Genomic DNA, 24,182 nt, shown 5'->3' on the forward strand with positions numbered 1-24,182 from the left:
GGGGGGGGTGGGGGGGGGGGGGGGTGGGGGGGGGGGGGGGTGGGGGGGGGGGGGGGTGGGGGGGGGGGGGGGTGGGGGGGGGGGGGGGTGGGGGGGGGGGGGGGTGGGGGGGGGGGGGGGTGGGGGGGGGGGGGGGTGGGGGGGGGGGGGGGTGGGGGGGGGGGGGGGTGGGGGGGGGGGGGGGTGGGGGGGGGGGGGGGTGGGGGGGGGGGGGGGTGGGGGGGGGGGGGGGTGGGGGGGGGGGGGGGTGGGGGGGGGGGGGGGTGGGGGGGGGGGGGGGTGGGGGGGGGGGGGGGTGGGGGGGGGGGGGGGTGGGGGGGGGGGGGGGTGGGGGGGGGGGGGGGTGGGGGGGGGGGGGGGTGGGGGGGGGGGGGGGTGGGGGGGGGGGGGGGTGGGGGGGGGGGGGGGTGGGGGGGGGGGGGGGTGGGGGGGGGGGGGGGTGGGGGGGGGGGGGGGTGGGGGGGGGGGGGGGTGGGGGGGGGGGGGGGTGGGGGGGGGGGGGGGTGGGGGGGGGGGGGGGTGGGGGGGGGGGGGGGTGGGGGGGGGGGGGGGTGGGGGGGGGGGGGGGTGGGGGGGGGGGGGGGTGGGGGGGGGGGGGGGTGGGGGGGGGGGGGGGTGGGGGGGGGGGGGGGTGGGGGGGGGGGGGGGTGGGGGGGGGGGGGGGTGGGGGGGGGGGGGGGTGGGGGGGGGGGGGGGTGGGGGGGGGGGGGGGTGGGGGGGGGGGGGGGTGGGGGGGGGGGGGGGTGGGGGGGGGGGGGGGTGGGGGGGGGGGGGGGTGGGGGGGGGGGGGGGTGGGGGGGGGGGGGGGTGGGGGGGGGGGGGGGTGGGGGGGGGGGGGGGTGGGGGGGGGGGGGGGTGGGGGGGGGGGGGGGTGGGGGGGGGGGGGGGTGGGGGGGGGGGGGGGTGGGGGGGGGGGGGGGTGGGGGGGGGGGGGGGTGGGGGGGGGGGGGGGTGGGGGGGGGGGGGGGTGGGGGGGGGGGGGGGTGGGGGGGGGGGGGGGTGGGGGGGGGGGGGGGTGGGGGGGGGGGGGGGTGGGGGGGGGGGGGGGTGGGGGGGGGGGGGGGTGGGGGGGGGGGGGGGTGGGGGGGGGGGGGGGTGGGGGGGGGGGGGGGTGGGGGGGGGGGGGGGTGGGGGGGGGGGGGGGTGGGGGGGGGGGGGGGTGGGGGGGGGGGGGGGTGGGGGGGGGGGGGGGTGGGGGGGGGGGGGGGTGGGGGGGGGGGGGGGTGGGGGGGGGGGGGGGTGGGGGGGGGGGGGGGTGGGGGGGGGGGGGGGTGGGGGGGGGGGGGGGTGGGGGGGGGGGGGGGTGGGGGGGGGGGGGGGTGGGGGGGGGGGGGGGTGGGGGGGGGGGGGGGTGGGGGGGGGGGGGGGTGGGGGGGGGGGGGGGTGGGGGGGGGGGGGGGTGGGGGGGGGGGGGGGTGGGGGGGGGGGGGGGTGGGGGGGGGGGGGGGTGGGGGGGGGGGGGGGTGGGGGGGGGGGGGGGTGGGGGGGGGGGGGGGTGGGGGGGGGGGGGGGTGGGGGGGGGGGGGGGTGGGGGGGGGGGGGGGTGGGGGGGGGGGGGGGTGGGGGGGGGGGGGGGTGGGGGGGGGGGGGGGTGGGGGGGGGGGGGGGTGGGGGGGGGGGGGGGTGGGGGGGGGGGGGGGTGGGGGGGGGGGGGGGTGGGGGGGGGGGGGGGTGGGGGGGGGGGGGGGTGGGGGGGGGGGGGGGTGGGGGGGGGGGGGGGTGGGGGGGGGGGGGGGTGGGGGGGGGGGGGGGTGGGGGGGGGGGGGGGTGGGGGGGGGGGGGGGTGGGGGGGGGGGGGGGTGGGGGGGGGGGGGGGTGGGGGGGGGGGGGGGTGGGGGGGGGGGGGGGTGGGGGGGGGGGGGGGTGGGGGGGGGGGGGGGTGGGGGGGGGGGGGGGTGGGGGGGGGGGGGGGTGGGGGGGGGGGGGGGTGGGGGGGGGGGGGGGTGGGGGGGGGGGGGGGTGGGGGGGGGGGGGGGTGGGGGGGGGGGGGGGTGGGGGGGGGGGGGGGTGGGGGGGGGGGGGGGTGGGGGGGGGGGGGGGTGGGGGGGGGGGGGGGTGGGGGGGGGGGGGGGTGGGGGGGGGGGGGGGTGGGGGGGGGGGGGGGTGGGGGGGGGGGGGGGTGGGGGGGGGGGGGGGTGGGGGGGGGGGGGGGTGGGGGGGGGGGGGGGTGGGGGGGGGGGGGGGTGGGGGGGGGGGGGGGTGGGGGGGGGGGGGGGTGGGGGGGGGGGGGGGTGGGGGGGGGGGGGGGTGGGGGGGGGGGGGGGTGGGGGGGGGGGGGGGTGGGGGGGGGGGGGGGTGGGGGGGGGGGGGGGTGGGGGGGGGGGGGGGTGGGGGGGGGGGGGGGTGGGGGGGGGGGGGGGTGGGGGGGGGGGGGGGTGGGGGGGGGGGGGGGTGGGGGGGGGGGGGGGTGGGGGGGGGGGGGGGTGGGGGGGGGGGGGGGTGGGGGGGGGGGGGGGTGGGGGGGGGGGGGGGTGGGGGGGGGGGGGGGTGGGGGGGGGGGGGGGTGGGGGGGGGGGGGGGTGGGGGGGGGGGGGGGTGGGGGGGGGGGGGGGTGGGGGGGGGGGGGGGTGGGGGGGGGGGGGGGTGGGGGGGGGGGGGGGTGGGGGGGGGGGGGGGTGGGGGGGGGGGGGGGTGGGGGGGGGGGGGGGTGGGGGGGGGGGGGGGTGGGGGGGGGGGGGGGTGGGGGGGGGGGGGGGTGGGGGGGGGGGGGGGTGGGGGGGGGGGGGGGTGGGGGGGGGGGGGGGTGGGGGGGGGGGGGGGTGGGGGGGGGGGGGGGTGGGGGGGGGGGGGGGTGGGGGGGGGGGGGGGTGGGGGGGGGGGGGGGTGGGGGGGGGGGGGGGTGGGGGGGGGGGGGGGTGGGGGGGGGGGGGGGTGGGGGGGGGGGGGGGTGGGGGGGGGGGGGGGTGGGGGGGGGGGGGGGTGGGGGGGGGGGGGGGTGGGGGGGGGGGGGGGTGGGGGGGGGGGGGGGTGGGGGGGGGGGGGGGTGGGGGGGGGGGGGGGTGGGGGGGGGGGGGGGTGGGGGGGGGGGGGGGTGGGGGGGGGGGGGGGTGGGGGGGGGGGGGGGTGGGGGGGGGGGGGGGTGGGGGGGGGGGGGGGTGGGGGGGGGGGGGGGTGGGGGGGGGGGGGGGTGGGGGGGGGGGGGGGTGGGGGGGGGGGGGGGTGGGGGGGGGGGGGGGTGGGGGGGGGGGGGGGTGGGGGGGGGGGGGGGTGGGGGGGGGGGGGGGTGGGGGGGGGGGGGGGTGGGGGGGGGGGGGGGTGGGGGGGGGGGGGGGTGGGGGGGGGGGGGGGTGGGGGGGGGGGGGGGTGGGGGGGGGGGGGGGTGGGGGGGGGGGGGGGTGGGGGGGGGGGGGGGTGGGGGGGGGGGGGGGTGGGGGGGGGGGGGGGTGGGGGGGGGGGGGGGTGGGGGGGGGGGGGGGTGGGGGGGGGGGGGGGTGGGGGGGGGGGGGGGTGGGGGGGGGGGGGGGTGGGGGGGGGGGGGGGTGGGGGGGGGGGGGGGTGGGGGGGGGGGGGGGTGGGGGGGGGGGGGGGTGGGGGGGGGGGGGGGTGGGGGGGGGGGGGGGTGGGGGGGGGGGGGGGTGGGGGGGGGGGGGGGTGGGGGGGGGGGGGGGTGGGGGGGGGGGGGGGTGGGGGGGGGGGGGGGTGGGGGGGGGGGGGGGTGGGGGGGGGGGGGGGTGGGGGGGGGGGGGGGTGGGGGGGGGGGGGGGTGGGGGGGGGGGGGGGTGGGGGGGGGGGGGGGTGGGGGGGGGGGGGGGTGGGGGGGGGGGGGGGTGGGGGGGGGGGGGGGTGGGGGGGGGGGGGGGTGGGGGGGGGGGGGGGTGGGGGGGGGGGGGGGTGGGGGGGGGGGGGGGTGGGGGGGGGGGGGGGTGGGGGGGGGGGGGGGTGGGGGGGGGGGGGGGTGGGGGGGGGGGGGGGTGGGGGGGGGGGGGGGTGGGGGGGGGGGGGGGTGGGGGGGGGGGGGGGTGGGGGGGGGGGGGGGTGGGGGGGGGGGGGGGTGGGGGGGGGGGGGGGTGGGGGGGGGGGGGGGTGGGGGGGGGGGGGGGTGGGGGGGGGGGGGGGTGGGGGGGGGGGGGGGTGGGGGGGGGGGGGGGTGGGGGGGGGGGGGGGTGGGGGGGGGGGGGGGTGGGGGGGGGGGGGGGTGGGGGGGGGGGGGGGTGGGGGGGGGGGGGGGTGGGGGGGGGGGGGGGTGGGGGGGGGGGGGGGTGGGGGGGGGGGGGGGTGGGGGGGGGGGGGGGTGGGGGGGGGGGGGGGTGGGGGGGGGGGGGGGTGGGGGGGGGGGGGGGTGGGGGGGGGGGGGGGTGGGGGGGGGGGGGGGTGGGGGGGGGGGGGGGTGGGGGGGGGGGGGGGTGGGGGGGGGGGGGGGTGGGGGGGGGGGGGGGTGGGGGGGGGGGGGGGTGGGGGGGGGGGGGGGTGGGGGGGGGGGGGGGTGGGGGGGGGGGGGGGTGGGGGGGGGGGGGGGTGGGGGGGGGGGGGGGTGGGGGGGGGGGGGGGTGGGGGGGGGGGGGGGTGGGGGGGGGGGGGGGTGGGGGGGGGGGGGGGTGGGGGGGGGGGGGGGTGGGGGGGGGGGGGGGTGGGGGGGGGGGGGGGTGGGGGGGGGGGGGGGTGGGGGGGGGGGGGGGTGGGGGGGGGGGGGGGTGGGGGGGGGGGGGGGTGGGGGGGGGGGGGGGTGGGGGGGGGGGGGGGTGGGGGGGGGGGGGGGTGGGGGGGGGGGGGGGTGGGGGGGGGGGGGGGTGGGGGGGGGGGGGGGTGGGGGGGGGGGGGGGTGGGGGGGGGGGGGGGTGGGGGGGGGGGGGGGTGGGGGGGGGGGGGGGTGGGGGGGGGGGGGGGTGGGGGGGGGGGGGGGTGGGGGGGGGGGGGGGTGGGGGGGGGGGGGGGTGGGGGGGGGGGGGGGTGGGGGGGGGGGGGGGTGGGGGGGGGGGGGGGTGGGGGGGGGGGGGGGTGGGGGGGGGGGGGGGTGGGGGGGGGGGGGGGTGGGGGGGGGGGGGGGTGGGGGGGGGGGGGGGTGGGGGGGGGGGGGGGTGGGGGGGGGGGGGGGTGGGGGGGGGGGGGGGTGGGGGGGGGGGGGGGTGGGGGGGGGGGGGGGTGGGGGGGGGGGGGGGTGGGGGGGGGGGGGGGTGGGGGGGGGGGGGGGTGGGGGGGGGGGGGGGTGGGGGGGGGGGGGGGTGGGGGGGGGGGGGGGTGGGGGGGGGGGGGGGTGGGGGGGGGGGGGGGTGGGGGGGGGGGGGGGTGGGGGGGGGGGGGGGTGGGGGGGGGGGGGGGTGGGGGGGGGGGGGGGTGGGGGGGGGGGGGGGTGGGGGGGGGGGGGGGTGGGGGGGGGGGGGGGTGGGGGGGGGGGGGGGTGGGGGGGGGGGGGGGTGGGGGGGGGGGGGGGTGGGGGGGGGGGGGGGTGGGGGGGGGGGGGGGTGGGGGGGGGGGGGGGTGGGGGGGGGGGGGGGTGGGGGGGGGGGGGGGTGGGGGGGGGGGGGGGTGGGGGGGGGGGGGGGTGGGGGGGGGGGGGGGTGGGGGGGGGGGGGGGTGGGGGGGGGGGGGGGTGGGGGGGGGGGGGGGTGGGGGGGGGGGGGGGTGGGGGGGGGGGGGGGTGGGGGGGGGGGGGGGTGGGGGGGGGGGGGGGTGGGGGGGGGGGGGGGTGGGGGGGGGGGGGGGTGGGGGGGGGGGGGGGTGGGGGGGGGGGGGGGTGGGGGGGGGGGGGGGTGGGGGGGGGGGGGGGTGGGGGGGGGGGGGGGTGGGGGGGGGGGGGGGTGGGGGGGGGGGGGGGTGGGGGGGGGGGGGGGTGGGGGGGGGGGGGGGTGGGGGGGGGGGGGGGTGGGGGGGGGGGGGGGTGGGGGGGGGGGGGGGTGGGGGGGGGGGGGGGTGGGGGGGGGGGGGGGTGGGGGGGGGGGGGGGTGGGGGGGGGGGGGGGTGGGGGGGGGGGGGGGTGGGGGGGGGGGGGGGTGGGGGGGGGGGGGGGTGGGGGGGGGGGGGGGTGGGGGGGGGGGGGGGTGGGGGGGGGGGGGGGTGGGGGGGGGGGGGGGTGGGGGGGGGGGGGGGTGGGGGGGGGGGGGGGTGGGGGGGGGGGGGGGTGGGGGGGGGGGGGGGTGGGGGGGGGGGGGGGTGGGGGGGGGGGGGGGTGGGGGGGGGGGGGGGTGGGGGGGGGGGGGGGTGGGGGGGGGGGGGGGTGGGGGGGGGGGGGGGTGGGGGGGGGGGGGGGTGGGGGGGGGGGGGGGTGGGGGGGGGGGGGGGTGGGGGGGGGGGGGGGTGGGGGGGGGGGGGGGTGGGGGGGGGGGGGGGTGGGGGGGGGGGGGGGTGGGGGGGGGGGGGGGTGGGGGGGGGGGGGGGTGGGGGGGGGGGGGGGTGGGGGGGGGGGGGGGTGGGGGGGGGGGGGGGTGGGGGGGGGGGGGGGTGGGGGGGGGGGGGGGTGGGGGGGGGGGGGGGTGGGGGGGGGGGGGGGTGGGGGGGGGGGGGGGTGGGGGGGGGGGGGGGTGGGGGGGGGGGGGGGTGGGGGGGGGGGGGGGTGGGGGGGGGGGGGGGTGGGGGGGGGGGGGGGTGGGGGGGGGGGGGGGTGGGGGGGGGGGGGGGTGGGGGGGGGGGGGGGTGGGGGGGGGGGGGGGTGGGGGGGGGGGGGGGTGGGGGGGGGGGGGGGTGGGGGGGGGGGGGGGTGGGGGGGGGGGGGGGTGGGGGGGGGGGGGGGTGGGGGGGGGGGGGGGTGGGGGGGGGGGGGGGTGGGGGGGGGGGGGGGTGGGGGGGGGGGGGGGTGGGGGGGGGGGGGGGTGGGGGGGGGGGGGGGTGGGGGGGGGGGGGGGTGGGGGGGGGGGGGGGTGGGGGGGGGGGGGGGTGGGGGGGGGGGGGGGTGGGGGGGGGGGGGGGTGGGGGGGGGGGGGGGTGGGGGGGGGGGGGGGTGGGGGGGGGGGGGGGTGGGGGGGGGGGGGGGTGGGGGGGGGGGGGGGTGGGGGGGGGGGGGGGTGGGGGGGGGGGGGGGTGGGGGGGGGGGGGGGTGGGGGGGGGGGGGGGTGGGGGGGGGGGGGGGTGGGGGGGGGGGGGGGTGGGGGGGGGGGGGGGTGGGGGGGGGGGGGGGTGGGGGGGGGGGGGGGTGGGGGGGGGGGGGGGTGGGGGGGGGGGGGGGTGGGGGGGGGGGGGGGTGGGGGGGGGGGGGGGTGGGGGGGGGGGGGGGTGGGGGGGGGGGGGGGTGGGGGGGGGGGGGGGTGGGGGGGGGGGGGGGTGGGGGGGGGGGGGGGTGGGGGGGGGGGGGGGTGGGGGGGGGGGGGGGTGGGGGGGGGGGGGGGTGGGGGGGGGGGGGGGTGGGGGGGGGGGGGGGTGGGGGGGGGGGGGGGTGGGGGGGGGGGGGGGTGGGGGGGGGGGGGGGTGGGGGGGGGGGGGGGTGGGGGGGGGGGGGGGTGGGGGGGGGGGGGGGTGGGGGGGGGGGGGGGTGGGGGGGGGGGGGGGTGGGGGGGGGGGGGGGTGGGGGGGGGGGGGGGTGGGGGGGGGGGGGGGTGGGGGGGGGGGGGGGTGGGGGGGGGGGGGGGTGGGGGGGGGGGGGGGTGGGGGGGGGGGGGGGTGGGGGGGGGGGGGGGTGGGGGGGGGGGGGGGTGGGGGGGGGGGGGGGTGGGGGGGGGGGGGGGTGGGGGGGGGGGGGGGTGGGGGGGGGGGGGGGTGGGGGGGGGGGGGGGTGGGGGGGGGGGGGGGTGGGGGGGGGGGGGGGTGGGGGGGGGGGGGGGTGGGGGGGGGGGGGGGTGGGGGGGGGGGGGGGTGGGGGGGGGGGGGGGTGGGGGGGGGGGGGGGTGGGGGGGGGGGGGGGTGGGGGGGGGGGGGGGTGGGGGGGGGGGGGGGTGGGGGGGGGGGGGGGTGGGGGGGGGGGGGGGTGGGGGGGGGGGGGGGTGGGGGGGGGGGGGGGTGGGGGGGGGGGGGGGTGGGGGGGGGGGGGGGTGGGGGGGGGGGGGGGTGGGGGGGGGGGGGGGTGGGGGGGGGGGGGGGTGGGGGGGGGGGGGGGTGGGGGGGGGGGGGGGTGGGGGGGGGGGGGGGTGGGGGGGGGGGGGGGTGGGGGGGGGGGGGGGTGGGGGGGGGGGGGGGTGGGGGGGGGGGGGGGTGGGGGGGGGGGGGGGTGGGGGGGGGGGGGGGTGGGGGGGGGGGGGGGTGGGGGGGGGGGGGGGTGGGGGGGGGGGGGGGTGGGGGGGGGGGGGGGTGGGGGGGGGGGGGGGTGGGGGGGGGGGGGGGTGGGGGGGGGGGGGGGTGGGGGGGGGGGGGGGTGGGGGGGGGGGGGGGTGGGGGGGGGGGGGGGTGGGGGGGGGGGGGGGTGGGGGGGGGGGGGGGTGGGGGGGGGGGGGGGTGGGGGGGGGGGGGGGTGGGGGGGGGGGGGGGTGGGGGGGGGGGGGGGTGGGGGGGGGGGGGGGTGGGGGGGGGGGGGGGTGGGGGGGGGGGGGGGTGGGGGGGGGGGGGGGTGGGGGGGGGGGGGGGTGGGGGGGGGGGGGGGTGGGGGGGGGGGGGGGTGGGGGGGGGGGGGGGTGGGGGGGGGGGGGGGTGGGGGGGGGGGGGGGTGGGGGGGGGGGGGGGTGGGGGGGGGGGGGGGTGGGGGGGGGGGGGGGTGGGGGGGGGGGGGGGTGGGGGGGGGGGGGGGTGGGGGGGGGGGGGGGTGGGGGGGGGGGGGGGTGGGGGGGGGGGGGGGTGGGGGGGGGGGGGGGTGGGGGGGGGGGGGGGTGGGGGGGGGGGGGGGTGGGGGGGGGGGGGGGTGGGGGGGGGGGGGGGTGGGGGGGGGGGGGGGTGGGGGGGGGGGGGGGTGGGGGGGGGGGGGGGTGGGGGGGGGGGGGGGTGGGGGGGGGGGGGGGTGGGGGGGGGGGGGGGTGGGGGGGGGGGGGGGTGGGGGGGGGGGGGGGTGGGGGGGGGGGGGGGTGGGGGGGGGGGGGGGTGGGGGGGGGGGGGGGTGGGGGGGGGGGGGGGTGGGGGGGGGGGGGGGTGGGGGGGGGGGGGGGTGGGGGGGGGGGGGGGTGGGGGGGGGGGGGGGTGGGGGGGGGGGGGGGTGGGGGGGGGGGGGGGTGGGGGGGGGGGGGGGTGGGGGGGGGGGGGGGTGGGGGGGGGGGGGGGTGGGGGGGGGGGGGGGTGGGGGGGGGGGGGGGTGGGGGGGGGGGGGGGTGGGGGGGGGGGGGGGTGGGGGGGGGGGGGGGTGGGGGGGGGGGGGGGTGGGGGGGGGGGGGGGTGGGGGGGGGGGGGGGTGGGGGGGGGGGGGGGTGGGGGGGGGGGGGGGTGGGGGGGGGGGGGGGTGGGGGGGGGGGGGGGTGGGGGGGGGGGGGGGTGGGGGGGGGGGGGGGTGGGGGGGGGGGGGGGTGGGGGGGGGGGGGGGTGGGGGGGGGGGGGGGTGGGGGGGGGGGGGGGTGGGGGGGGGGGGGGGTGGGGGGGGGGGGGGGTGGGGGGGGGGGGGGGTGGGGGGGGGGGGGGGTGGGGGGGGGGGGGGGTGGGGGGGGGGGGGGGTGGGGGGGGGGGGGGGTGGGGGGGGGGGGGGGTGGGGGGGGGGGGGGGTGGGGGGGGGGGGGGGTGGGGGGGGGGGGGGGTGGGGGGGGGGGGGGGTGGGGGGGGGGGGGGGTGGGGGGGGGGGGGGGTGGGGGGGGGGGGGGGTGGGGGGGGGGGGGGGTGGGGGGGGGGGGGGGTGGGGGGGGGGGGGGGTGGGGGGGGGGGGGGGTGGGGGGGGGGGGGGGTGGGGGGGGGGGGGGGTGGGGGGGGGGGGGGGTGGGGGGGGGGGGGGGTGGGGGGGGGGGGGGGTGGGGGGGGGGGGGGGTGGGGGGGGGGGGGGGTGGGGGGGGGGGGGGGTGGGGGGGGGGGGGGGTGGGGGGGGGGGGGGGTGGGGGGGGGGGGGGGTGGGGGGGGGGGGGGGTGGGGGGGGGGGGGGGTGGGGGGGGGGGGGGGTGGGGGGGGGGGGGGGTGGGGGGGGGGGGGGGTGGGGGGGGGGGGGGGTGGGGGGGGGGGGGGGTGGGGGGGGGGGGGGGTGGGGGGGGGGGGGGGTGGGGGGGGGGGGGGGTGGGGGGGGGGGGGGGTGGGGGGGGGGGGGGGTGGGGGGGGGGGGGGGTGGGGGGGGGGGGGGGTGGGGGGGGGGGGGGGTGGGGGGGGGGGGGGGTGGGGGGGGGGGGGGGTGGGGGGGGGGGGGGGTGGGGGGGGGGGGGGGTGGGGGGGGGGGGGGGTGGGGGGGGGGGGGGGTGGGGGGGGGGGGGGGTGGGGGGGGGGGGGGGTGGGGGGGGGGGGGGGTGGGGGGGGGGGGGGGTGGGGGGGGGGGGGGGTGGGGGGGGGGGGGGGTGGGGGGGGGGGGGGGTGGGGGGGGGGGGGGGTGGGGGGGGGGGGGGGTGGGGGGGGGGGGGGGTGGGGGGGGGGGGGGGTGGGGGGGGGGGGGGGTGGGGGGGGGGGGGGGTGGGGGGGGGGGGGGGTGGGGGGGGGGGGGGGTGGGGGGGGGGGGGGGTGGGGGGGGGGGGGGGTGGGGGGGGGGGGGGGTGGGGGGGGGGGGGGGTGGGGGGGGGGGGGGGTGGGGGGGGGGGGGGGTGGGGGGGGGGGGGGGTGGGGGGGGGGGGGGGTGGGGGGGGGGGGGGGTGGGGGGGGGGGGGGGTGGGGGGGGGGGGGGGTGGGGGGGGGGGGGGGTGGGGGGGGGGGGGGGTGGGGGGGGGGGGGGGTGGGGGGGGGGGGGGGTGGGGGGGGGGGGGGGTGGGGGGGGGGGGGGGTGGGGGGGGGGGGGGGTGGGGGGGGGGGGGGGTGGGGGGGGGGGGGGGTGGGGGGGGGGGGGGGTGGGGGGGGGGGGGGGTGGGGGGGGGGGGGGGTGGGGGGGGGGGGGGGTGGGGGGGGGGGGGGGTGGGGGGGGGGGGGGGTGGGGGGGGGGGGGGGTGGGGGGGGGGGGGGGTGGGGGGGGGGGGGGGTGGGGGGGGGGGGGGGTGGGGGGGGGGGGGGGTGGGGGGGGGGGGGGGTGGGGGGGGGGGGGGGTGGGGGGGGGGGGGGGTGGGGGGGGGGGGGGGTGGGGGGGGGGGGGGGTGGGGGGGGGGGGGGGTGGGGGGGGGGGGGGGTGGGGGGGGGGGGGGGTGGGGGGGGGGGGGGGTGGGGGGGGGGGGGGGTGGGGGGGGGGGGGGGTGGGGGGGGGGGGGGGTGGGGGGGGGGGGGGGTGGGGGGGGGGGGGGGTGGGGGGGGGGGGGGGTGGGGGGGGGGGGGGGTGGGGGGGGGGGGGGGTGGGGGGGGGGGGGGGTGGGGGGGGGGGGGGGTGGGGGGGGGGGGGGGTGGGGGGGGGGGGGGGTGGGGGGGGGGGGGGGTGGGGGGGGGGGGGGGTGGGGGGGGGGGGGGGTGGGGGGGGGGGGGGGTGGGGGGGGGGGGGGGTGGGGGGGGGGGGGGGTGGGGGGGGGGGGGGGTGGGGGGGGGGGGGGGTGGGGGGGGGGGGGGGTGGGGGGGGGGGGGGGTGGGGGGGGGGGGGGGTGGGGGGGGGGGGGGGTGGGGGGGGGGGGGGGTGGGGGGGGGGGGGGGTGGGGGGGGGGGGGGGTGGGGGGGGGGGGGGGTGGGGGGGGGGGGGGGTGGGGGGGGGGGGGGGTGGGGGGGGGGGGGGGTGGGGGGGGGGGGGGGTGGGGGGGGGGGGGGGTGGGGGGGGGGGGGGGTGGGGGGGGGGGGGGGTGGGGGGGGGGGGGGGTGGGGGGGGGGGGGGGTGGGGGGGGGGGGGGGTGGGGGGGGGGGGGGGTGGGGGGGGGGGGGGGTGGGGGGGGGGGGGGGTGGGGGGGGGGGGGGGTGGGGGGGGGGGGGGGTGGGGGGGGGGGGGGGTGGGGGGGGGGGGGGGTGGGGGGGGGGGGGGGTGGGGGGGGGGGGGGGTGGGGGGGGGGGGGGGTGGGGGGGGGGGGGGGTGGGGGGGGGGGGGGGTGGGGGGGGGGGGGGGTGGGGGGGGGGGGGGGTGGGGGGGGGGGGGGGTGGGGGGGGGGGGGGGTGGGGGGGGGGGGGGGTGGGGGGGGGGGGGGGTGGGGGGGGGGGGGGGTGGGGGGGGGGGGGGGTGGGGGGGGGGGGGGGTGGGGGGGGGGGGGGGTGGGGGGGGGGGGGGGTGGGGGGGGGGGGGGGTGGGGGGGGGGGGGGGTGGGGGGGGGGGGGGGTGGGGGGGGGGGGGGGTGGGGGGGGGGGGGGGTGGGGGGGGGGGGGGGTGGGGGGGGGGGGGGGTGGGGGGGGGGGGGGGTGGGGGGGGGGGGGGGTGGGGGGGGGGGGGGGTGGGGGGGGGGGGGGGTGGGGGGGGGGGGGGGTGGGGGGGGGGGGGGGTGGGGGGGGGGGGGGGTGGGGGGGGGGGGGGGTGGGGGGGGGGGGGGGTGGGGGGGGGGGGGGGTGGGGGGGGGGGGGGGTGGGGGGGGGGGGGGGTGGGGGGGGGGGGGGGTGGGGGGGGGGGGGGGTGGGGGGGGGGGGGGGTGGGGGGGGGGGGGGGTGGGGGGGGGGGGGGGTGGGGGGGGGGGGGGGTGGGGGGGGGGGGGGGTGGGGGGGGGGGGGGGTGGGGGGGGGGGGGGGTGGGGGGGGGGGGGGGTGGGGGGGGGGGGGGGTGGGGGGGGGGGGGGGTGGGGGGGGGGGGGGGTGGGGGGGGGGGGGGGTGGGGGGGGGGGGGGGTGGGGGGGGGGGGGGGTGGGGGGGGGGGGGGGTGGGGGGGGGGGGGGGTGGGGGGGGGGGGGGGTGGGGGGGGGGGGGGGTGGGGGGGGGGGGGGGTGGGGGGGGGGGGGGGTGGGGGGGGGGGGGGGTGGGGGGGGGGGGGGGTGGGGGGGGGGGGGGGTGGGGGGGGGGGGGGGTGGGGGGGGGGGGGGGTGGGGGGGGGGGGGGGTGGGGGGGGGGGGGGGTGGGGGGGGGGGGGGGTGGGGGGGGGGGGGGGTGGGGGGGGGGGGGGGTGGGGGGGGGGGGGGGTGGGGGGGGGGGGGGGTGGGGGGGGGGGGGGGTGGGGGGGGGGGGGGGTGGGGGGGGGGGGGGGTGGGGGGGGGGGGGGGTGGGGGGGGGGGGGGGTGGGGGGGGGGGGGGGTGGGGGGGGGGGGGGGTGGGGGGGGGGGGGGGTGGGGGGGGGGGGGGGTGGGGGGGGGGGGGGGTGGGGGGGGGGGGGGGTGGGGGGGGGGGGGGGTGGGGGGGGGGGGGGGTGGGGGGGGGGGGGGGTGGGGGGGGGGGGGGGTGGGGGGGGGGGGGGGTGGGGGGGGGGGGGGGTGGGGGGGGGGGGGGGTGGGGGGGGGGGGGGGTGGGGGGGGGGGGGGGTGGGGGGGGGGGGGGGTGGGGGGGGGGGGGGGTGGGGGGGGGGGGGGGTGGGGGGGGGGGGGGGTGGGGGGGGGGGGGGGTGGGGGGGGGGGGGGGTGGGGGGGGGGGGGGGTGGGGGGGGGGGGGGGTGGGGGGGGGGGGGGGTGGGGGGGGGGGGGGGTGGGGGGGGGGGGGGGTGGGGGGGGGGGGGGGTGGGGGGGGGGGGGGGTGGGGGGGGGGGGGGGTGGGGGGGGGGGGGGGTGGGGGGGGGGGGGGGTGGGGGGGGGGGGGGGTGGGGGGGGGGGGGGGTGGGGGGGGGGGGGGGTGGGGGGGGGGGGGGGTGGGGGGGGGGGGGGGTGGGGGGGGGGGGGGGTGGGGGGGGGGGGGGGTGGGGGGGGGGGGGGGTGGGGGGGGGGGGGGGTGGGGGGGGGGGGGGGTGGGGGGGGGGGGGGGTGGGGGGGGGGGGGGGTGGGGGGGGGGGGGGGTGGGGGGGGGGGGGGGTGGGGGGGGGGGGGGGTGGGGGGGGGGGGGGGTGGGGGGGGGGGGGGGTGGGGGGGGGGGGGGGTGGGGGGGGGGGGGGGTGGGGGGGGGGGGGGGTGGGGGGGGGGGGGGGTGGGGGGGGGGGGGGGTGGGGGGGGGGGGGGGTGGGGGGGGGGGGGGGTGGGGGGGGGGGGGGGTGGGGGGGGGGGGGGGTGGGGGGGGGGGGGGGTGGGGGGGGGGGGGGGTGGGGGGGGGGGGGGGTGGGGGGGGGGGGGGGTGGGGGGGGGGGGGGGTGGGGGGGGGGGGGGGTGGGGGGGGGGGGGGGTGGGGGGGGGGGGGGGTGGGGGGGGGGGGGGGTGGGGGGGGGGGGGGGTGGGGGGGGGGGGGGGTGGGGGGGGGGGGGGGTGGGGGGGGGGGGGGGTGGGGGGGGGGGGGGGTGGGGGGGGGGGGGGGTGGGGGGGGGGGGGGGTGGGGGGGGGGGGGGGTGGGGGGGGGGGGGGGTGGGGGGGGGGGGGGGTGGGGGGGGGGGGGGGTGGGGGGGGGGGGGGGTGGGGGGGGGGGGGGGTGGGGGGGGGGGGGGGTGGGGGGGGGGGGGGGTGGGGGGGGGGGGGGGTGGGGGGGGGGGGGGGTGGGGGGGGGGGGGGGTGGGGGGGGGGGGGGGTGGGGGGGGGGGGGGGTGGGGGGGGGGGGGGGTGGGGGGGGGGGGGGGTGGGGGGGGGGGGGGGTGGGGGGGGGGGGGGGTGGGGGGGGGGGGGGGTGGGGGGGGGGGGGGGTGGGGGGGGGGGGGGGTGGGGGGGGGGGGGGGTGGGGGGGGGGGGGGGTGGGGGGGGGGGGGGGTGGGGGGGGGGGGGGGTGGGGGGGGGGGGGGGTGGGGGGGGGGGGGGGTGGGGGGGGGGGGGGGTGGGGGGGGGGGGGGGTGGGGGGGGGGGGGGGTGGGGGGGGGGGGGGGTGGGGGGGGGGGGGGGTGGGGGGGGGGGGGGGTGGGGGGGGGGGGGGGTGGGGGGGGGGGGGGGTGGGGGGGGGGGGGGGTGGGGGGGGGGGGGGGTGGGGGGGGGGGGGGGTGGGGGGGGGGGGGGGTGGGGGGGGGGGGGGGTGGGGGGGGGGGGGGGTGGGGGGGGGGGGGGGTGGGGGGGGGGGGGGGTGGGGGGGGGGGGGGGTGGGGGGGGGGGGGGGTGGGGGGGGGGGGGGGTGGGGGGGGGGGGGGGTGGGGGGGGGGGGGGGTGGGGGGGGGGGGGGGTGGGGGGGGGGGGGGGTGGGGGGGGGGGGGGGTGGGGGGGGGGGGGGGTGGGGGGGGGGGGGGGTGGGGGGGGGGGGGGGTGGGGGGGGGGGGGGGTGGGGGGGGGGGGGGGTGGGGGGGGGGGGGGGTGGGGGGGGGGGGGGGTGGGGGGGGGGGGGGGTGGGGGGGGGGGGGGGTGGGGGGGGGGGGGGGTGGGGGGGGGGGGGGGTGGGGGGGGGGGGGGGTGGGGGGGGGGGGGGGTGGGGGGGGGGGGGGGTGGGGGGGGGGGGGGGTGGGGGGGGGGGGGGGTGGGGGGGGGGGGGGGTGGGGGGGGGGGGGGGTGGGGGGGGGGGGGGGTGGGGGGGGGGGGGGGTGGGGGGGGGGGGGGGTGGGGGGGGGGGGGGGTGGGGGGGGGGGGGGGTGGGGGGGGGGGGGGGTGGGGGGGGGGGGGGGTGGGGGGGGGGGGGGGTGGGGGGGGGGGGGGGTGGGGGGGGGGGGGGGTGGGGGGGGGGGGGGGTGGGGGGGGGGGGGGGTGGGGGGGGGGGGGGGTGGGGGGGGGGGGGGGTGGGGGGGGGGGGGGGTGGGGGGGGGGGGGGGTGGGGGGGGGGGGGGGTGGGGGGGGGGGGGGGTGGGGGGGGGGGGGGGTGGGGGGGGGGGGGGGTGGGGGGGGGGGGGGGTGGGGGGGGGGGGGGGTGGGGGGGGGGGGGGGTGGGGGGGGGGGGGGGTGGGGGGGGGGGGGGGTGGGGGGGGGGGGGGGTGGGGGGGGGGGGGGGTGGGGGGGGGGGGGGGTGGGGGGGGGGGGGGGTGGGGGGGGGGGGGGGTGGGGGGGGGGGGGGGTGGGGGGGGGGGGGGGTGGGGGGGGGGGGGGGTGGGGGGGGGGGGGGGTGGGGGGGGGGGGGGGTGGGGGGGGGGGGGGGTGGGGGGGGGGGGGGGTGGGGGGGGGGGGGGGTGGGGGGGGGGGGGGGTGGGGGGGGGGGGGGGTGGGGGGGGGGGGGGGTGGGGGGGGGGGGGGGTGGGGGGGGGGGGGGGTGGGGGGGGGGGGGGGTGGGGGGGGGGGGGGGTGGGGGGGGGGGGGGGTGGGGGGGGGGGGGGGTGGGGGGGGGGGGGGGTGGGGGGGGGGGGGGGTGGGGGGGGGGGGGGGTGGGGGGGGGGGGGGGTGGGGGGGGGGGGGGGTGGGGGGGGGGGGGGGTGGGGGGGGGGGGGGGTGGGGGGGGGGGGGGGTGGGGGGGGGGGGGGGTGGGGGGGGGGGGGGGTGGGGGGGGGGGGGGGTGGGGGGGGGGGGGGGTGGGGGGGGGGGGGGGTGGGGGGGGGGGGGGGTGGGGGGGGGGGGGGGTGGGGGGGGGGGGGGGTGGGGGGGGGGGGGGGTGGGGGGGGGGGGGGGTGGGGGGGGGGGGGGGTGGGGGGGGGGGGGGGTGGGGGGGGGGGGGGGTGGGGGGGGGGGGGGGTGGGGGGGGGGGGGGGTGGGGGGGGGGGGGGGTGGGGGGGGGGGGGGGTGGGGGGGGGGGGGGGTGGGGGGGGGGGGGGGTGGGGGGGGGGGGGGGTGGGGGGGGGGGGGGGTGGGGGGGGGGGGGGGTGGGGGGGGGGGGGGGTGGGGGGGGGGGGGGGTGGGGGGGGGGGGGGGTGGGGGGGGGGGGGGGTGGGGGGGGGGGGGGGTGGGGGGGGGGGGGGGTGGGGGGGGGGGGGGGTGGGGGGGGGGGGGGGTGGGGGGGGGGGGGGGTGGGGGGGGGGGGGGGTGGGGGGGGGGGGGGGTGGGGGGGGGGGGGGGTGGGGGGGGGGGGGGGTGGGGGGGGGGGGGGGTGGGGGGGGGGGGGGGTGGGGGGGGGGGGGGGTGGGGGGGGGGGGGGGTGGGGGGGGGGGGGGGTGGGGGGGGGGGGGGGTGGGGGGGGGGGGGGGTGGGGGGGGGGGGGGGTGGGGGGGGGGGGGGGTGGGGGGGGGGGGGGGTGGGGGGGGGGGGGGGTGGGGGGGGGGGGGGGTGGGGGGGGGGGGGGGTGGGGGGGGGGGGGGGTGGGGGGGGGGGGGGGTGGGGGGGGGGGGGGGTGGGGGGGGGGGGGGGTGGGGGGGGGGGGGGGTGGGGGGGGGGGGGGGTGGGGGGGGGGGGGGGTGGGGGGGGGGGGGGGTGGGGGGGGGGGGGGGTGGGGGGGGGGGGGGGTGGGGGGGGGGGGGGGTGGGGGGGGGGGGGGGTGGGGGGGGGGGGGGGTGGGGGGGGGGGGGGGTGGGGGGGGGGGGGGGTGGGGGGGGGGGGGGGTGGGGGGGGGGGGGGGTGGGGGGGGGGGGGGGTGGGGGGGGGGGGGGGTGGGGGGGGGGGGGGGTGGGGGGGGGGGGGGGTGGGGGGGGGGGGGGGTGGGGGGGGGGGGGGGTGGGGGGGGGGGGGGGTGGGGGGGGGGGGGGGTGGGGGGGGGGGGGGGTGGGGGGGGGGGGGGGTGGGGGGGGGGGGGGGTGGGGGGGGGGGGGGGTGGGGGGGGGGGGGGGTGGGGGGGGGGGGGGGTGGGGGGGGGGGGGGGTGGGGGGGGGGGGGGGTGGGGGGGGGGGGGGGTGGGGGGGGGGGGGGGTGGGGGGGGGGGGGGGTGGGGGGGGGGGGGGGTGGGGGGGGGGGGGGGTGGGGGGGGGGGGGGGTGGGGGGGGGGGGGGGTGGGGGGGGGGGGGGGTGGGGGGGGGGGGGGGTGGGGGGGGGGGGGGGTGGGGGGGGGGGGGGGTGGGGGGGGGGGGGGGTGGGGGGGGGGGGGGGTGGGGGGGGGGGGGGGTGGGGGGGGGGGGGGGTGGGGGGGGGGGGGGGTGGGGGGGGGGGGGGGTGGGGGGGGGGGGGGGTGGGGGGGGGGGGGGGTGGGGGGGGGGGGGGGTGGGGGGGGGGGGGGGTGGGGGGGGGGGGGGGTGGGGGGGGGGGGGGGTGGGGGGGGGGGGGGGTGGGGGGGGGGGGGGGTGGGGGGGGGGGGGGGTGGGGGGGGGGGGGGGTGGGGGGGGGGGGGGGTGGGGGGGGGGGGGGGTGGGGGGGGGGGGGGGTGGGGGGGGGGGGGGGTGGGGGGGGGGGGGGGTGGGGGGGGGGGGGGGTGGGGGGGGGGGGGGGTGGGGGGGGGGGGGGGTGGGGGGGGGGGGGGGTGGGGGGGGGGGGGGGTGGGGGGGGGGGGGGGTGGGGGGGGGGGGGGGTGGGGGGGGGGGGGGGTGGGGGGGGGGGGGGGTGGGGGGGGGGGGGGGTGGGGGGGGGGGGGGGTGGGGGGGGGGGGGGGTGGGGGGGGGGGGGGGTGGGGGGGGGGGGGGGTGGGGGGGGGGGGGGGTGGGGGGGGGGGGGGGTGGGGGGGGGGGGGGGTGGGGGGGGGGGGGGGTGGGGGGGGGGGGGGGTGGGGGGGGGGGGGGGTGGGGGGGGGGGGGGGTGGGGGGGGGGGGGGGTGGGGGGGGGGGGGGGTGGGGGGGGGGGGGGGTGGGGGGGGGGGGGGGTGGGGGGGGGGGGGGGTGGGGGGGGGGGGGGGTGGGGGGGGGGGGGGGTGGGGGGGGGGGGGGGTGGGGGGGGGGGGGGGTGGGGGGGGGGGGGGGTGGGGGGGGGGGGGGGTGGGGGGGGGGGGGGGTGGGGGGGGGGGGGGGTGGGGGGGGGGGGGGGTGGGGGGGGGGGGGGGTGGGGGGGGGGGGGGGTGGGGGGGGGGGGGGGTGGGGGGGGGGGGGGGTGGGGGGGGGGGGGGGTGGGGGGGGGGGGGGGTGGGGGGGGGGGGGGGTGGGGGGGGGGGGGGGTGGGGGGGGGGGGGGGTGGGGGGGGGGGGGGGTGGGGGGGGGGGGGGGTGGGGGGGGGGGGGGGTGGGGGGGGGGGGGGGTGGGGGGGGGGGGGGGTGGGGGGGGGGGGGGGTGGGGGGGGGGGGGGGTGGGGGGGGGGGGGGGTGGGGGGGGGGGGGGGTGGGGGGGGGGGGGGGTGGGGGGGGGGGGGGGTGGGGGGGGGGGGGGGTGGGGGGGGGGGGGGGTGGGGGGGGGGGGGGGTGGGGGGGGGGGGGGGTGGGGGGGGGGGGGGGTGGGGGGGGGGGGGGGTGGGGGGGGGGGGGGGTGGGGGGGGGGGGGGGTGGGGGGGGGGGGGGGTGGGGGGGGGGGGGGGTGGGGGGGGGGGGGGGTGGGGGGGGGGGGGGGTGGGGGGGGGGGGGGGTGGGGGGGGGGGGGGGTGGGGGGGGGGGGGGGTGGGGGGGGGGGGGGGTGGGGGGGGGGGGGGGTGGGGGGGGGGGGGGGTGGGGGGGGGGGGGGGTGGGGGGGGGGGGGGGTGGGGGGGGGGGGGGGTGGGGGGGGGGGGGGGTGGGGGGGGGGGGGGGTGGGGGGGGGGGGGGGTGGGGGGGGGGGGGGGTGGGGGGGGGGGGGGGTGGGGGGGGGGGGGGGTGGGGGGGGGGGGGGGTGGGGGGGGGGGGGGGTGGGGGGGGGGGGGGGTGGGGGGGGGGGGGGGTGGGGGGGGGGGGGGGTGGGGGGGGGGGGGGGTGGGGGGGGGGGGGGGTGGGGGGGGGGGGGGGTGGGGGGGGGGGGGGGTGGGGGGGGGGGGGGGTGGGGGGGGGGGGGGGTGGGGGGGGGGGGGGGTGGGGGGGGGGGGGGGTGGGGGGGGGGGGGGGTGGGGGGGGGGGGGGGTGGGGGGGGGGGGGGGTGGGGGGGGGGGGGGGTGGGGGGGGGGGGGGGTGGGGGGGGGGGGGGGTGGGGGGGGGGGGGGGTGGGGGGGGGGGGGGGTGGGGGGGGGGGGGGGTGGGGGGGGGGGGGGGTGGGGGGGGGGGGGGGTGGGGGGGGGGGGGGGTGGGGGGGGGGGGGGGTGGGGGGGGGGGGGGGTGGGGGGGGGGGGGGGTGGGGGGGGGGGGGGGTGGGGGGGGGGGGGGGTGGGGGGGGGGGGGGGTGGGGGGGGGGGGGGGTGGGGGGGGGGGGGGGTGGGGGGGGGGGGGGGTGGGGGGGGGGGGGGGTGGGGGGGGGGGGGGGTGGGGGGGGGGGGGGGTGGGGGGGGGGGGGGGTGGGGGGGGGGGGGGGTGGGGGGGGGGGGGGGTGGGGGGGGGGGGGGGTGGGGGGGGGGGGGGGTGGGGGGGGGGGGGGGTGGGGGGGGGGGGGGGTGGGGGGGGGGGGGGGTGGGGGGGGGGGGGGGTGGGGGGGGGGGGGGGTGGGGGGGGGGGGGGGTGGGGGGGGGGGGGGGTGGGGGGGGGGGGGGGTGGGGGGGGGGGGGGGTGGGGGGGGGGGGGGGTGGGGGGGGGGGGGGGTGGGGGGGGGGGGGGGTGGGGGGGGGGGGGGGTGGGGGGGGGGGGGGGTGGGGGGGGGGGGGGGTGGGGGGGGGGGGGGGTGGGGGGGGGGGGGGGTGGGGGGGGGGGGGGGTGGGGGGGGGGGGGGGTGGGGGGGGGGGGGGGTGGGGGGGGGGGGGGGTGGGGGGGGGGGGGGGTGGGGGGGGGGGGGGGTGGGGGGGGGGGGGGGTGGGGGGGGGGGGGGGTGGGGGGGGGGGGGGGTGGGGGGGGGGGGGGGTGGGGGGGGGGGGGGGTGGGGGGGGGGGGGGGTGGGGGGGGGGGGGGGTGGGGGGGGGGGGGGGTGGGGGGGGGGGGGGGTGGGGGGGGGGGGGGGTGGGGGGGGGGGGGGGTGGGGGGGGGGGGGGGTGGGGGGGGGGGGGGGTGGGGGGGGGGGGGGGTGGGGGGGGGGGGGGGTGGGGGGGGGGGGGGGTGGGGGGGGGGGGGGGTGGGGGGGGGGGGGGGTGGGGGGGGGGGGGGGTGGGGGGGGGGGGGGGTGGGGGGGGGGGGGGGTGGGGGGGGGGGGGGGTGGGGGGGGGGGGGGGTGGGGGGGGGGGGGGGTGGGGGGGGGGGGGGGTGGGGGGGGGGGGGGGTGGGGGGGGGGGGGGGTGGGGGGGGGGGGGGGTGGGGGGGGGGGGGGGTGGGGGGGGGGGGGGGTGGGGGGGGGGGGGGGTGGGGGGGGGGGGGGGTGGGGGGGGGGGGGGGTGGGGGGGGGGGGGGGTGGGGGGGGGGGGGGGTGGGGGGGGGGGGGGGTGGGGGGGGGGGGGGGTGGGGGGGGGGGGGGGTGGGGGGGGGGGGGGGTGGGGGGGGGGGGGGGGGGGGGGGGGGGGGGGTGGGGGGGGGGGGGGGTGGGGGGGGGGGGGGGTGGGGGGGGGGGGGGGTGGGGGGGGGGGGGGGTGGGAGGGGGGGGGGGGGGGAGGGGGGGTGGGGGGGGGGGCGGGTGGGGGGGGGGGGGGGGGGGGGGGGGGGGGGGGGGGGGGGGGGGGGGGGGGAGGGGGGGGGGGGAGGGGGGGGGGGGGGGGGGGGGGGGGGGGGGGGAAGGAAGGGGAGGGGGGGGGGGGGGGGGAGGGGGGGGCCGGGGGGGGGGGGGGGGGGGGGGGGGGGGGGGGGGGGTGGGGGGGGGGAATGCTGCTAGAACACGGCCAGACAGCCCGGAAACCACACAGCACCCCAGTGATTCCGGCCGTGAAAGCCTTCGACAATACAGTGTCATCATTTACCTGTAACACGCAAGCCGTGCGAACTTGCATTTGGGGGCCAACCCTCCCTGCTCTTCGGGACAAGGCAAGCTTGCCTTAATACGATGCTTGTAAAAACCTGGCCCCTGCCCCATTTCATAGCGTCCCCCCTCCACTGCTCTGAAATGTCCAATTACGTACTAAGAGACCCAGAAGTAACAGCTTGTGCTGAGTTCTGTCATTCTCCCTCCACAAGCTGTGGAAACAGCTCGAAATTCCAGTTCCTTCAGGACTTGGTATAGGAGGAGGTGACAATGTCTATCATATTAGTCACTTCTGTGTCGCTTTGTTCATCTACTGTCTACAGACTGCTGTGAAACTCGGCTGGTTTCAAGAGAGCGAACGTCCGTGGCCAACCGCCAGCTTCAGAATTTGTACGGAATCAACCTGTCAAAGTTCCTTCGCGTTGGCATGTTAAACGTCGTCTGCATTTTACTTCTTCGCTTGTAATGCTTAGCTTGCTCTGACCTGGATGACCAGGCTAGCTCCATCTCATTCGGCCTTGGAATCTAAGCAGTGTTGGCCCTGCTTAGTATTTGGACGGGAGACCATGAATCCAGGATTACTCCACAGAGGCAGCAATGGCAAACTGCCTCGGTCCGTCTCTTGCGTGCACCTGCATGGCCCAAGTAGCCTTATCTAGTCAGATCTCAGAAGCCGAATAGGGTTGGCCCTGGTGGTTAGTGCTTGTATGGGAGACCATCAAGGAAGACTGGGTTTGCTACGCAGAGACAGGCAATGACAAACCACCTTTATATGTCTCTGTCTTAACCTGGCCCAAGCTAGCCCAATCTCATCAGATCTGGGAAACTAAGCAGGGTCAGTCCTGGTTAGTATTTGGATGAAAGCAGAGGTGGGATCCAGCAGGTTCTCACAGGTTCCCGAGAGTAGGTTACTAATTATTTGTGTGTGCCGAGAGGGGGTGACTCATGGGTGATTTTGCCACGTGATTTTTGCCTTAGTTACGCCCCTCCTCTCAGCAGTAGCGCGCAGAACTTGGAGCAGTCTAGCAGGAGGTGCACTGGCGTGCGTGGCAGCCTGCGCCCGCGTGCATTCGTTTCCCGCCCAAGGACCGGCGCAGCGGCTGCGTCCTTGCCACAGCCCCACCCAGCAATGCCCCGCCCCCGTCATGCCCCCCCGCCCCATTGGCGCTACGCCACTGTTTGAATCCCATCACCATGGGAACCTGTTACTAAAATTTTTGGATCCCACCACTGGAGGAAAGGCCACCAAGGAAGTCCAGAGTTGCTTTGCAGAGGCAGGCAACAGTCAACCCGCTCTATTTATCTACTGCCTAGAAAATCCTACAGGGTTGCCGTAATATAGTTGAGGCTGGATGGCATTTTCCACCTTGAGTGACCTGAATCTCATCTTTGCTTAGTTATGTGTTCCTTGCTTCTGTTGTCTCTGTGTGATTCCCCAGGGTCTGGATTAGCACATGAAAGAAAAGACAGATGGGAACCTAATACACTTGCACGAAAAGAGAATCTAGCCTGCTCCTGTGTTTTTAACATCATCTGCAGAAATTTTTTTATTTTTATTTATACTTTGAGCTTCTATACCGCCCCGTCCCCGAAGGGCTCTGGGCGGTGTACAGCATCTAATAAATACAATCATAAAATCATCATAAATTGGCTAAAACTTATAAAAGCAGCGGAGACTATCTAAACATTAACACTTAAAATAAAGCATAAATAAAAGTGTGGGTGACGCCCGATAACCTAATAGCAAATCCTCCCCCCAAGGGAGGTACGGCAGATCCCCTCAGATGTTATAGGCCCAGGTGTAGGAGCCAGAAGAAGGGGGGGGCACTATCAGCGGCTGGTCCCTCCAAAGGCCCGGCGGAACAGCTCCGTCTTACAGGCCCTGCGGAACTCACCAAGGTCCCGCAGGGCCCGGACAGCTGGTGGAAGAGCGTTCCACCAGGCCGGGGCCAGGGCTGTAAAAGCCCTGGCCCGTGTGGAGGCCAGCCACATCATCGAAATTCAAGAGAGGAAGCTTTTGACCGCACAAAGATAACCATGATAACTTCCTAATGGGTTGGATACTTTCCAACTGGGCTGAGAGGGGACATCCTGTTGACCGTTGAATCGTCCACACCAGGGACAGTGTTGAAATTTTGCTTCAATATGGATCAGCCCAGTTCTGTGTGTGAGTGCAGTAAACAAACATATGCAAAAAGGAAAACTTACATTTATGTCAAGTAACTACGGATCACAAGCATTGTTCCAGGTCATAGGTGTCAAACTCGCGGCCCTCCAGATGTTATGGACTACAGTTCCCAGCATCCCCTGCCAGCATCATCCTGGCAGGGGATGATGGGAACTGTAGTCCATAACATCTGGAGGGCCGCGAGTTTGATGCCTGTGTTCCAGGTGAAAAGTAGACAGTAAGAAACCTTATACTAAAGAGATAACTTCCCCTATCACAAGTGGGCCTTCTAACACGCCGTCCCGTAGGTGCAAGTGAGAATTGCTTCTGCGGGAAAGCCCCAGCAGGAGCAGGTAGCGATCACCTGTGCTCGGTGCAAAGGAGAAGAAGAAAGAAAAGGGCTGCAGGGTGAAGAAGGAGGAGTTGGTGGGCGGAGCCTAGACATGGAGAGCCAACAATAGAACAGCTTAAAGATATATAGCGTCCCCCATTGTCCAGGCATGCAGAAGTCGCTTATTCCAACAGTGTGGACAAAAGGCATCTGAGACAGCAGCCTCGTTGAAAAGGAGAATTGGTAGAGACCAAATGGAAAACCTGGTCCATAGCGTTCAGATGCAGCTGCTTTTGAAAGCCCAGGGCAACTGGTAACTTCTTCCTCATAGCAGGGCTTTGGTGATTTTCTAGGCTCTTCCAAGCAAACGAAAGCTCTTCCAAGCAAACGAACAGGGGTCTTCAAAC

The sequence above is a fragment of the Sphaerodactylus townsendi genome, linkage group LG03 (genome assembly GCF_021028975.2).
Source record: "Sphaerodactylus townsendi isolate TG3544 linkage group LG03, MPM_Stown_v2.3, whole genome shotgun sequence".
Lineage (NCBI taxonomy): Eukaryota > Metazoa > Chordata > Lepidosauria > Squamata > Sphaerodactylidae > Sphaerodactylus > Sphaerodactylus townsendi.